This window comes from Armigeres subalbatus, unplaced genomic scaffold, assembly GCF_024139115.2.
Source record: "Armigeres subalbatus isolate Guangzhou_Male unplaced genomic scaffold, GZ_Asu_2 Contig729, whole genome shotgun sequence".
NCBI lineage: Eukaryota > Metazoa > Arthropoda > Insecta > Diptera > Culicidae > Armigeres > Armigeres subalbatus.
Window position 1 is genome coordinate 91709 of NW_026943511.1, and position 12315 is coordinate 104023.

Here is a 12315-nt window from a genome sequence, read left to right on the forward strand (position 1 = left end):
GGTCCACGGTATATGAATTAAAATTAAAAAGAATAAAATTAAATTGTGTTTTTGCAATTGTCAAATTTCTGACAGCAGAAAGGTGTAAATGCACAACGGAGTCTTTAACTCAAAAGTGTAGTTTAGGATTAGTACGCTTAATTGCAACAAAGTAGATAAATTTATGACAACTTCGTACAAAAAAAAGATGTTTGTTTAGAATTGTAAGTAAGTTTTTAGTTACACTGGGATTCTTTTCTAACAAGTTTGATAGCTTTTTTTTTCTAAATAAAATCTATTCTTTTTTTTTTGTTAATTTGAATAATTTTGTAATTTCAATTCTTCAATAATGTGTTCAGCAATAATATTATAAATAGCAATATATAATAATAATAATGTTTTTTTTTATATAAATTTTTCGCTGAGTTCTTCAAATTTATTAGTCTTTTACTGTTTGATTTAATTATTATGTGCATTTGTGGCAATGATCATATTAATTTAAATAAATAAATAGTAAAACTCTAAACTAAACTGCTAAACGTCACCCATACTCGAGTGATTCTACTGTACTTTTGTATTGCGCAATTCAGTTGCAACATGAATTTTCTTTATCGTAAACATGTATTTAACGATTTTCTTCGACTGCTTTACGATTTCTTCGATTAAAAACACTTATTTTTATATGCTAAATATTGGATTCACCGTGTTTCTATGCCTTTGTAATTTCATTAAAACGCATAAAAAGATTCACTTCTTCGTAAAATGTAAAAAAAATTCAAATTCGTTTTTCGTTGAAGTTTATAAGTGGTTTTTAGTATTATTATTAATTACTTTCTCATTGTGTGCTTTTTTTTGGGTTTTAAACGAACAAATATACGCGCGAACAAAACAATACCGCAGTTAAACAATTAGTACGAAAACTTAATATAAGACGTAAAGTTGTAATTTTGAATCATCAATAAAAATCTACATTTACTCCGAGACTTACAAGAAAAGGGAGAAACTAAACTAGAGCTCATCTATAGAGAAAAATGTCGCACGACAGTTAGAAGATAGCACTATTCAACAGATTATAATTTTATGCGTACATACAAACAACATGTTGTTCATTTTACTCACTTTCTTTTGAAATTAGATAAATTCCGCTATCACCTGGTTACTGCTGCATACTTGCTAAATGTTTTCAGCGAGTCCATCCGTGTCGAGTCTTTCGGCGGTTCAAAAGACATTGGGGTATATGCCTTATCCAGGTTATGGTGTTAGATGATTTTGCTGTGTGACAGCACAGCGACGGCGGCATCCGGAGCTAATGTCGATGTCTTTCTTCCTCGATATTGGCACTTTATTCTAAAATCAGCGTAGCTCGACCGGACGGACACCACATTAACCGTGCCGTCGTGAACACGTACATATGTACTTTTCGCTTCACCTGCGCCAACTGCATGTATTATGTTGCGCGAGTTGTGCTGTACTCGATAATTAAATCCACCTGCAGCTCCACTTTTGGTCTCGTGTTTCCAAGCGTTGACTCACGAGGCATTTTGATTGATAAATCCCGATCTCCTACTGAGGCGATGATCGTAGGTTTTGTTATTGTTGCTTCTGATTCAATCTTATAGATCACACGTATCGACTTGTACACAAACTTTGGTTCAATTGCTCTGTTCACTCACGTTCAAATTTCCATTAGCTTTGAAAATAAGTTTTGTCCACCATATAACGTCATTTTCCAACATATTATGTAGCGAATGCACTTGTGTATTCTGTGTGTCCTGCGTCAGCAAATCTCGACCCGAGAACTAAATTACACACATGGTGTGATAACCGCAATTGGGGACATACCGGGCATCATTTAAATCCATTTTAGCCACTCAACTATGTACATTTTCTTCAGCCGGCAGGGTGACGGTTCCTGCCGGCTCACCAGTCTTTATCACTTTATTAATTGCCGGATTCGGCCACTTGTTCACTGGTCGCCATGTAACAGGTTAACTGTTCGGCGGGTGATATCTTTTAAAACGTTACACACTCGTCGAACGTTCAAACTAGACTGTTTATTAATTCAAATTCTTAACTTAACTTGAGCTCCCATTTGGAGGTACCTGAAGTCATTATATAAATCACACCGTCGGCACTAGCGTGCGACGGGTAGCATGGGAACAGCTTGCCCTGGGAACAACCATAAAGCGATGACTCTGTAAAACGACACTTCCAAAACGAAGTGCATAAGCATTGCAAAAGGCATCGACTTGATGAGTCGCTAAATTATGGGGTCAAGAATTATATACGGCATGACGCAACGATTTGATGGAATTGGACTAAGGTCGATGACATGTGTGATACGCATGCTACACTAGTCATCAACACGTCGAAGACGAAGTACATGTTAGGAAGAGGCTCAAGAGAGGTCAATGTGAGCCACCCACCACGAGTTTGTATCGGTGGTGACGAAATCGAGGTGGTTGAAGAATTCGTGTACTTGGGCTCACTGGTGACCGCCGATAACGATACCAGCAGAGAAATTCGGAGACGCATAGTGGCTGGAAATCGTACGTACTTTGGACTCCGCAAGACGCTCCGATCGAATAGAGTTCGCCGCCGTACCAAACTGACTATCTACAAAACGCTTATAAGACCGGTAGTTCTCTACGGACACGAGACCTGGACGATGCTCGTGGAGGAACAACGCGCACTGGGAGTTTTCGAAAGGAAAGTGTTGCGTACCATCTATGGTGGGTTGCAGATGGCGGACGGTACGTGGAGGAGGCGAATGAACCACGAGTTGCATCAGCTGTTGGGAGAACCATCCATCGTTCACACCGCGAAAATCGGAAGACTGCGGTGGGCCGGGCACGTAGCCAGAATGTCGGACAGTAATCCGGTGAAAATGGTTCTCGACAACGATCCGACGGGAACAAGAAGGCGAGGTGCACAGCGGGCAAGGTGGATCGATTAGGTGGAGGACGACTTGCGGACCCTCCGCAGACTGCGTGGTTGGCGAAGTGCAGCCATGAACCGAGCTGAATGGAGAAGTCTTTTATGTGCAGCACAGGCCACTCCGGCCTTAGTATGATGATAAATAAATAAATTCATTAAATTACATACTTTAAGCGATTACTGTAATGTTAGAATGTTAGCTGCAAGAATAAACTTCGTCCCCATTGAAATTGATAATCGGCGAATTTGTCTGCACTTATTTAAAAAAATCATCATTTTATAACGTTCTGCTTGTTGTATTCAACTTTGCTGCTAAACAAGCAGAGTTATCATTATTTCAGGAAAAGTTCAATTTGTTCAAATGCAGTATTGCTAATAAAAGAAAGCTGTTCTTCAGATATATATTCAATGTTTGGTCGAAGCGGACGAAACGCGAAATGAATTAGCTGTTTTCCTTTAAATACTGCGTAAAAAGTTAATGTGGGTTCTTTTTAGCTCACTTGTCATAAGACGAGTTTGTACAATCTTAAGTGGTGGAATTCAATGGGATTGTACAAACTCGTCTTATGACAAGTGAAGACATTCCACTAAAAAGCTCAAAATAATTTTCTTTTTAGCTTCCTACAGATTCATCTTCTTCTTCTTCTTGTTTACGTACGAACGTGCTTTCGAACGAAAGCTAATGCGCATTTTCGTTTACGCCAGCAAAATCAAATGGGGAAACGATTCGAACGAACTGCATTCGTACGAAAGTTTCGTTCGTCCGTAAACAAGAATAGGGGTAATTAGTTTCAGTTGAAAACCGCAGTACGCTCTAGCCTAATATAATACACTACTAGGTGCTCCAATCTGTCAAGTTTATGGGAGAGGAGAAGGCGGGGGTGAAAAATTCATTTTCAGTGCAAAACGACAACAAACCGGCTGGCTCTCCCATACTAAAATCCAAGATGGCTGAATCGTGAATTTGGCAGATTGGAACACCTATTGGTGTATTCATCTTGATCGCAACTGTATCACAAGTAGTGCGCATCTATGAGGAAAATGGATGTATGATTTTCAATCAAACGCCTTATGAAAATTTGCCACAAGGAATCGGTATGAATTTCAAAATGTTGCATTATGAATAATGATTCTTTTACAAAAAAGGGAAGTGCGGCAGACTGGGCTCGAACCATAGACGCCGGGGTTGGGAGGCCGGTATGTAGACCACACGCCCATCGACGCTTGATTACTCGGGAAGGTAACTGCGTATAAGACGGGGGTCTGATGTTTTGGTTGTGTTTTCGTAGTTGAGATGCAGTCTCGTTTCTTTTGCTTGTCGTTTATGAAACTGTCAGTTTGGAACGCACCTACCTCTTTCTTTCCCATGATTCTCCTTATGACTGTCAGTGCGGAATTTTCAATGTTGGCTACGTAACGAACTGTGGTGGAGGTATACAAGTGTCAGTCAACACTGTTGGTGGAATAAGCGTTTCCTTGGGGGCGGAGTCAATGTTCGTCAAACTGCTTGACTGGTGTGTACGCTGTATTAAACCTTACTTGGGCATCGAGTTCTCAGCAAGAAGGCACCAAGATCGCTTTGGATCGCCTTCCACGTCTCTCAGATCTTGATGTCACCGTAAATGATTGTTCGCATTCTTCATCAAAAATATTATCATATGGTCCGATTACCGTCTGCTATCAAAACGTCGGCAGTATGCGTATAGAAACTAACGATTTTTTCCTGGCTGCTGCGTCTAGTGATGATGATGTAATAGTTCTGAGCTGACAGAAACTTGGCTCCTACGGCATACAAAAAACAAGGCAGGCTCAGCACGCATGTAAACATTCAATTTGTAAATTCAATGTAAATATGTGTCGTCACTACTATCTTCGAACATGCTGAACCGAGACGATGTTCTACGGTCTCAGCATGCTTACTTTTGTACTCTAATACTAAGGACACACCTGTGGTACTTGTACCATGGTACAAGAGGACAAGAAAATTGTTCCAAGACTATCTTTGATAAAGACAATAATTGGTATGGTACTCATTTCAAGATTTTTGTACCATGGTACTTACACCACCAGTGTGTCATTAGTATAACATGTTGCGATAAACTATCCGTCACTATTCAAGTGTCATTTTTCTTACGAGCCTACCTTGTTGTCTGTATTCCGTGTTGGCTCCGATGCGACGTTCTACACTCTGAACTATCTTCTAACCTCGCTTCTAACTATAATATTTACCGATGTGGCCGTAGTAGCTCAACTAGTCAATTTGAACATAACGGAGTGGCAGAGTTCTGTTCGCTGTAACATATCCCTTAGTGCATCACTTCAGCCTTCTGAAACAGTTATCATACATGATGATCACAATCTTCCTCAACTTCATTGGGCATTTGATGACGACGTCAGTGGATATCTACCCACGAACGCGTTTTCAGAACAAGAACTAACTCTCACTGAAAGTCTAATTTCCTCTGGGCTGCTGCATATATAGTTATTTCATAAAAATCATTGTTGTTTGCGATGTTGTTACGACTAATATTTTCAATTTTTTGGGGTGACAAAATAGGATCATAAACGTGATAAAATAATATTTATAATATTTTTGACGTAGAACTACGTCTGTCTTTTCTATATTGGGGTACACTTTACGATTGCAAAAAACTGAAAAACGTCACGAAACTATGATAGACTTTAATCGTTAATAGCTTAGCCGTTTCTCGATGGATTTTCAATTTTCTTGGACAGTTCGATCAAGGAAGAGTCAACGCTTCATACCCAATGTACACTGAAGTCATTTTTTACCGGTCATTTTCACAGGAATTGTTTTTTATGCGATTTTTTTCACTTGAATTTTTGGACTTCCGCGGTTCATCCAGACATATTTTGGAATTTACGCGGCTTTTTACGTTGTTTTCATCTACGCGGCCCATACCCCCTGCATAAAAACCGACTTTAGTGTGTTACAATATCAATGTATTAATATTTTCAATTAAAACTTGCTAACAGCTTAGCACTCAGTTTCGGTGATTCAGTCAATCTCGTAAGTGCATCGCAAGCTTCTTCTTCCATAGCACTACTTTCCAACTGCAACTTTGCCTGCTTTTCAACTCAGTAATCTATTGGCATTTCTTTAGTTATTAATTAAAAGCTTTTTATGTCCACCATTGCAGGGCTTTTAGCTGGTGCAGTTGGTTTCTGCTAACTTAAACGTGCGTTTTCTCTCGAAAGCTTGGGGGCGTTTGACGGCAGCTTCTTGCTTACGTCTATTGATGCCAGTAGAGTGGCTCAAAATCTTTTTCGCTGCTGCAATGATTGCGTTCTGGTAAACTTTCTTCGGTTCGTTTTTGCTGAATCGTAGGTGTCTGCCAGAGAAAATGCTAGGTCCGACGCTACTCACGTGAAGCAATAATAATTATTATCAATAAACTGCCAAACTTCTTTGTCGCGTATACTCTGACTTCCTCCATATGATGACCACCAAACGCCGTTGACAGCCTAGCTTTCGCAATGGGTTTTTCTGTAATGAGCCACCAGGGGTTTAGACTGACTTAGTGACGGGTGCTTAGTCTCTGTTCCAGTTTGCGTTGTACACTATCAGCCAGGGTTGCGCTTTTCAAATTTTGAAATCGATTATCATTTAAATGTAAACCTAACTAATATCAATTTAATGTCAATAATGAAGTTCAATCGGATGTTTGGCATTAAGTAGCATTACCCAATGCTTTGAATCGAGATACAATTATCGAACTATTCTTACTCTCTAGCGAGTTTTATCAATTGATAATTTGGATATGTGATCGCTTGAGACTGTTGTTCATCCTCGATTATTTGAAAGTTTTATTTTTATCATCCTTTTCAAATCAATCTCCGGAGCATAAGATAAACGCTTGCTTTAGTCCAATCGCACAGAATAGTCGAAAACATACAGCTACGTAGTTCAACGTCACCTTTGCGTACAACCCGATTGGGCTGCACCTTTGAGTTTTTTTTTTTTCAATTTATCGAATATCAATCCTTGAAATCCATGTCTTTAGGCTGTATTTGAACTCTTAAAAAATATAATTTATAAATTTGTAGCCTATCAAAAAAAAATCTTGCGTTTGGATGAACCAAGGACAAAGGTAAACATATTTATTTTCTTGTAGAATAAATCGACCTAAATTGGTATTATTCGGCCGAATAGAGGCAGATTATTGGACCGAGCATACGGCCGAATATTCGTTTCGCCGATAACTAAAAAATATTAATATTCGGTAATCGGCCGACCGCCGAATACCACTATTCGGAGAAACTCTATAGAATTCTATAAAAGTCTGCGTTTGATGGTCCCGATTTTATCCATACCCGATTATTTCAGGCAAAACTATGCTGATTTGAATTTCAACCTTTTTTTTCCTTTCTCAACCATTTTGTCTAACCCCTGTAGTAGCTCCACTCGCATACCCTATACCATTTTTTCGCATACTGATATAATAGCCATTGAAGTACCAAATCCCATCTTCTATATAAAACTACAAAAAATCTAATAAATTTGGCCGAGTTGTTCATCATTCGATAGATTACCCAAGTAGCACACGCAACATCTTCCTAAAAGCACCTTGTTTCTATTCAGTTTCATTAAAGGCATTGGAAAAACATCAAAGCACGAAAAAGTTGCATCAAGATGTCAAAAACGTTCGAATTGTGATCAATGTTTCATTAAAATTGCAATGCAGTACGTGTTTGACATTTGGAAACAAACAAACAAAGAATACTGCACCTTATGTTGCAAACACGAAACAAAATCAAGTTGCATATTTTTTGCCATGTAACTTCAATGCGTCTTTCAAAATTTAATTGTTTGTTTAAATTAAGTTGCAGACAAGTTGAATGTGTCTTCATGTTTAATTTAGCATCGTTCAACGTTTTGACAACTCACATTTTTTTCCTGTGATGATGCAATCAAGTAACATGAAACTCGAGTACAAAACTTCATAATCGAATGGTTTTTATTGTGAATCAACATGCAGTCCCTTCGAAGTGTTGAATGGTGCTGTGGTAGAGTGAAGGACTATCAATCACAAAATCCATAAATCGAATCCAGTTTCATATTTTTATTTTATTTTTTTTCCGCTGAAGTATTTTGCAACATTATTGAAATTTTACTGCAATCGAAGATGTTTCCGTAGGCTCCACCTCTTGCGCTTTTTATATTGCAAGAGAGTTATATTTGATGGCACATACGCAAAGATTGTTGCTTTCCGAATAGTTGCAACACAGCGAAATGTTCAGTAGTGTAACAAATTGTGCTGCTTGGGTACCGTTAAAAGTTTTACGTTGATTGAAACATTGTTCAGTTTTTTGCAATCAGGCCATGTAAATTATTAATGGGACTGTTATGCGGGTACTTTCAATATGAGACGAACATTAATTGGTATTTTTTTTTCATGGAGGAGGCTCATATGGCATAAGGCCGTTTGGCATAATGGCATTTGGCATAATGCTATTTGGCATAACGACTTAAATGTCTAAAGACCATTTGGCATTAATTTGTATTTGTATTTATTTGTACACATGGCCTGGGCCACGTGGTCACGTGGTCATGGGCCCCCACAAATCTTATGTACCAAAACCTACGTTTTTTGTACATTTTGGGGCCCCCACAAACTGTTGGCCTCCTTCCGGCCAAACCCGGCCCTAATTATGACAGATAAGGCGTCAATTTCTCCTTTTAAAAATTTCGCCCCAAAAACAGCTTGAACGATGGATTGTCAGCGTTGTAGGGTTTGGGTTTGTAGTTCAAGAAGTTGTCAACGTTCTTCATATGGAGGCAGGTTTGTGGCATCATTCCATTGGAGGAAGCCAAAGGCGTATAGTACGATTTTTTGTGAACTGATTCGATCCTAGCAATCCGGTTGGCGTGATGTGGACAACAGGAAAAATGGATTGTACCAGCGAGAAATACAGTGATCGTAGACAGAATGGATCACGGATCACTGAAGAAATTATGAGAAAAATTACTGTCATGAAGTCACAACGGTAGATATGTGAGAAGCAGACGCTATGACAATGGTAGATACTGAGGACGGCCTCACTGTTGAGGTCGAAATACGTATCTGTCAAGGTACAATCAAGTGATGAAATTAAATGGAATAGTACAAACTTGTCTTGGTCTTATGACAAGTGAAGACATTCCACTGAAAAGCTCGAAATAATTTTCTTTGTGTAAATAGTGACTAAATAGTTACTTGACTCAAAATAGTGACCAAGTCACTAAAAAGTGACTCACTACCAGGCCTGACTTTGAAATAGTTTGCCGAATGGTTGGCCGGGATAGAATGAAATCTATTCGTTTATATTTTATAACTTGTGTGTTGCATACTTCACACGCATTTAGGTACAATGTTATGAAAATGATATTGCTTTTTTCAACGACGAATGGACTGCCCATGATCGCATATTTGTAACATTTGCATTTTGGTTGATTGTGTAAATCGTTTGTCAAACTTTTCCACAAAACTCAATCATTTCCAGCTTACCACAGATAAGCAAGATAGTAAAGTCTATTTTACTGTATTGTGGGATTAAGGTACACTGGGGGAAGTGGAAAAGGAAAAATCGATAGTGCATGTTTGCATTAGTGTAAAACCAGTTTAAATGATCTAAATGCATTCAATCAAAATGGGCTATCAAAAACAGTCAATTTTGCACCAACTGTGCGGTAATTCATACCATTTTGGTTGCTTGAAATTCATGGAAAAAGATTTAAAAATTAGGAGTTGTTTTTCCACTTAACCCAGTGGGATGGGGTAAGTGGAAAACCCATGTTACCTTGACCTTCAATGGTGATGAGTAGTTACATATAACTAAAATCAAAACGGAAATTGCTCTGAGTGTCTTTCGTCGAATAATTTCATTGGCTTAACGGAATATGTCCCCAAGGAATTCTCGTAATAGCTAGTGAAGGGCTGATTTTGCCTTCTCGAACATTAAGTGCGCGTAAAATTTATAGGTTTGCCCCAAAGATGAACTTTTTATAGGAAAAATGGGGCTTACAGTGTTATAAACTAATCGACTTAGTTTAACAAATTGAGAAGATGTCTGTGTGTGCGTGTTTGTATGTATGTGTGTGTGCGAAAAACACGTACAAAATTATCTCCTATTCTTAAGCACTTGTCCTTAATCAATTTGTTCGCACAAAAAATTGCATTCAACGGCAAAACTTGCTTTAAATTTAAATAAATGTGAATTATGGGATATATTCACCTACCGGTGCTATTTTTTCTTTCTCATACATTTTTTCATACGTAAAACATGTATAATTTGGTATTAATCGATAGGTGGATTAATCAGGCTTTTTTCTTATGTACATTAATCCAATCACCACTGAAATCACAATGATAAGAAAGAAGGAACATATTAAGATTCACAGCCATCAAAATAAACCCTGGAGGAAAGGAAATAATTGCACGATCAGAACATTTTCCACTTCCCCCGTAGTGTTTGATACCAGGGGTAAGCGTAAAATCTTTAAATTATTTGCTTTAATGGTACAAACCACTACAAATTGAATGTGATTAGTTTAATTGTACTAAAATGGTCACCTGTGACATAAATTCACTGACAAAAGGGACAATGTGTGCAAATAAGAATTGATTTTATGAATGCAAAAATTAACTTTTCTCGAAACCTCAAATGATAGCTCAAGTGTTATCTGTGCTAGTGTATGTATTATTCAAATTTTAATATAGTATTAGTGTGGGCATCAAAGTATATGCTTGCACAATGCTATGGTGTGGTAAAAATTGTAAAGTATGTACAATTCCAATTTTTCGAGTCGATTTTTACACTTACCCCCTTTTTCCACTTCCCCAGTGTACCTTAGATGCAGTAAATTGAGCTTTCAGAACGATTCACAGGCTTTCTACGCAATAAACCAAAATGCGAGTATTACAAACAAGGATGTTAACGATCATTCAGTAATTTGCGTTCGATCATTTAGTAGTTTGTCAGTAACACATTCCAGAAGCCGAATTTCAAAATATGTTGTATGGTGGACTTCTATTGCGAAGGTTTTTCCGCAACTTTGCAATGGTTCGTTATTAGAATTCAACTAATAACGGAGTTAGAGCGCTAGTTGCAGTAACTTAAACTAAATGATTGGAATTTTGTTATTATTTAGTCTAAGTTACTGAAACTTTAGCTATAACCGTTACTAGTGGAGTTCAAACAACGAACCATTAGGCAGAGTTGTAGAAAACCTTCGCACTAGAAGTCCACCATACAATATATTTTGAAATTCAGCTTCTGGAATGTGTTATTGACAAACTACTAAATGATCGAATGCAAATTACTGAATGATCATTAGCATCCTTGATTACAAATATGCGATCATGGGCAGTGGACTACCGTGTAAATTTGTCGAAACCAAAAAAAGTACCAAAACAAAACAAATGTTCACACTTTCAACAGCATGGTAATCTCAGATGGTAATTAGCAAAAGCACAACCCAAAACATCATTCTTGCATCATTTGTCATTGCCCAAACAGCCCGACGCCCGACAGTTGCGACGCCATCCACATACCTATATAGGATCTGGCAAGAGCATATTTTGGAGGGACAACATTTTTAAGGGAGTCTAAAACAGCGCAAAATTGGCGATAATGTTAATTCTTAAACAATGATAGAATAAGATTCGATCATTTCTTTTGCCAGTTTCCTTAAAAAGAAATAAAGATGGATAGCGTGGAAACTACCAAACTTTCATTCACTCATATCAGTCATAACAACTATTCAGAAAATGTGTAGAAAATGCAGAATCTCCTATTTGGAAAAGTAAATGTCCATTGAAATACATTTTCATTTGAAACTCAATATCAACTCAGCCCATACAATTGAAATTCCGATCAAAAAGCACCACTTTGAACCTCCTTTGATAGCATTCGACCCGCGATGAATCGGGCGCATGGGGCGACTCTAAATTCCAATCTGCTCGGCGATCGTTCACCAAATGGCCAATGACTAGCAGTAGGAGTTTGAGCAACAACAAAACATATCACAAAACAAACTGCTCATTTACGGCATCAACTTTTCCCTGGCGAAATTGATTTCCGCTGGTGCCGTCGCAACTCTTCTGCCCGTCGGCCGTCGGACGGTATCACTCAGCGCTGCTGCTTTCTCACCGATGATCGTACGCTTTTCTTCTCTTCTGGGCAATGGACCGGCCGACCGCCCGAACAAAACCTACCGCCTTCCAATCACTCCGTAGACTACCTGCTTCGTTGTCTTCTGCTGCTGCATCTCCTCCTTCGCTTCGCTCCGCCCTGCCCAAGAAAAGAAAACCCTTATCAAAATTCCATTATCTATTTCGGTTTCAACTTACCGCGTTGCCTCTGCCAGATCCCGCACTCGCACACTGACGATCGATC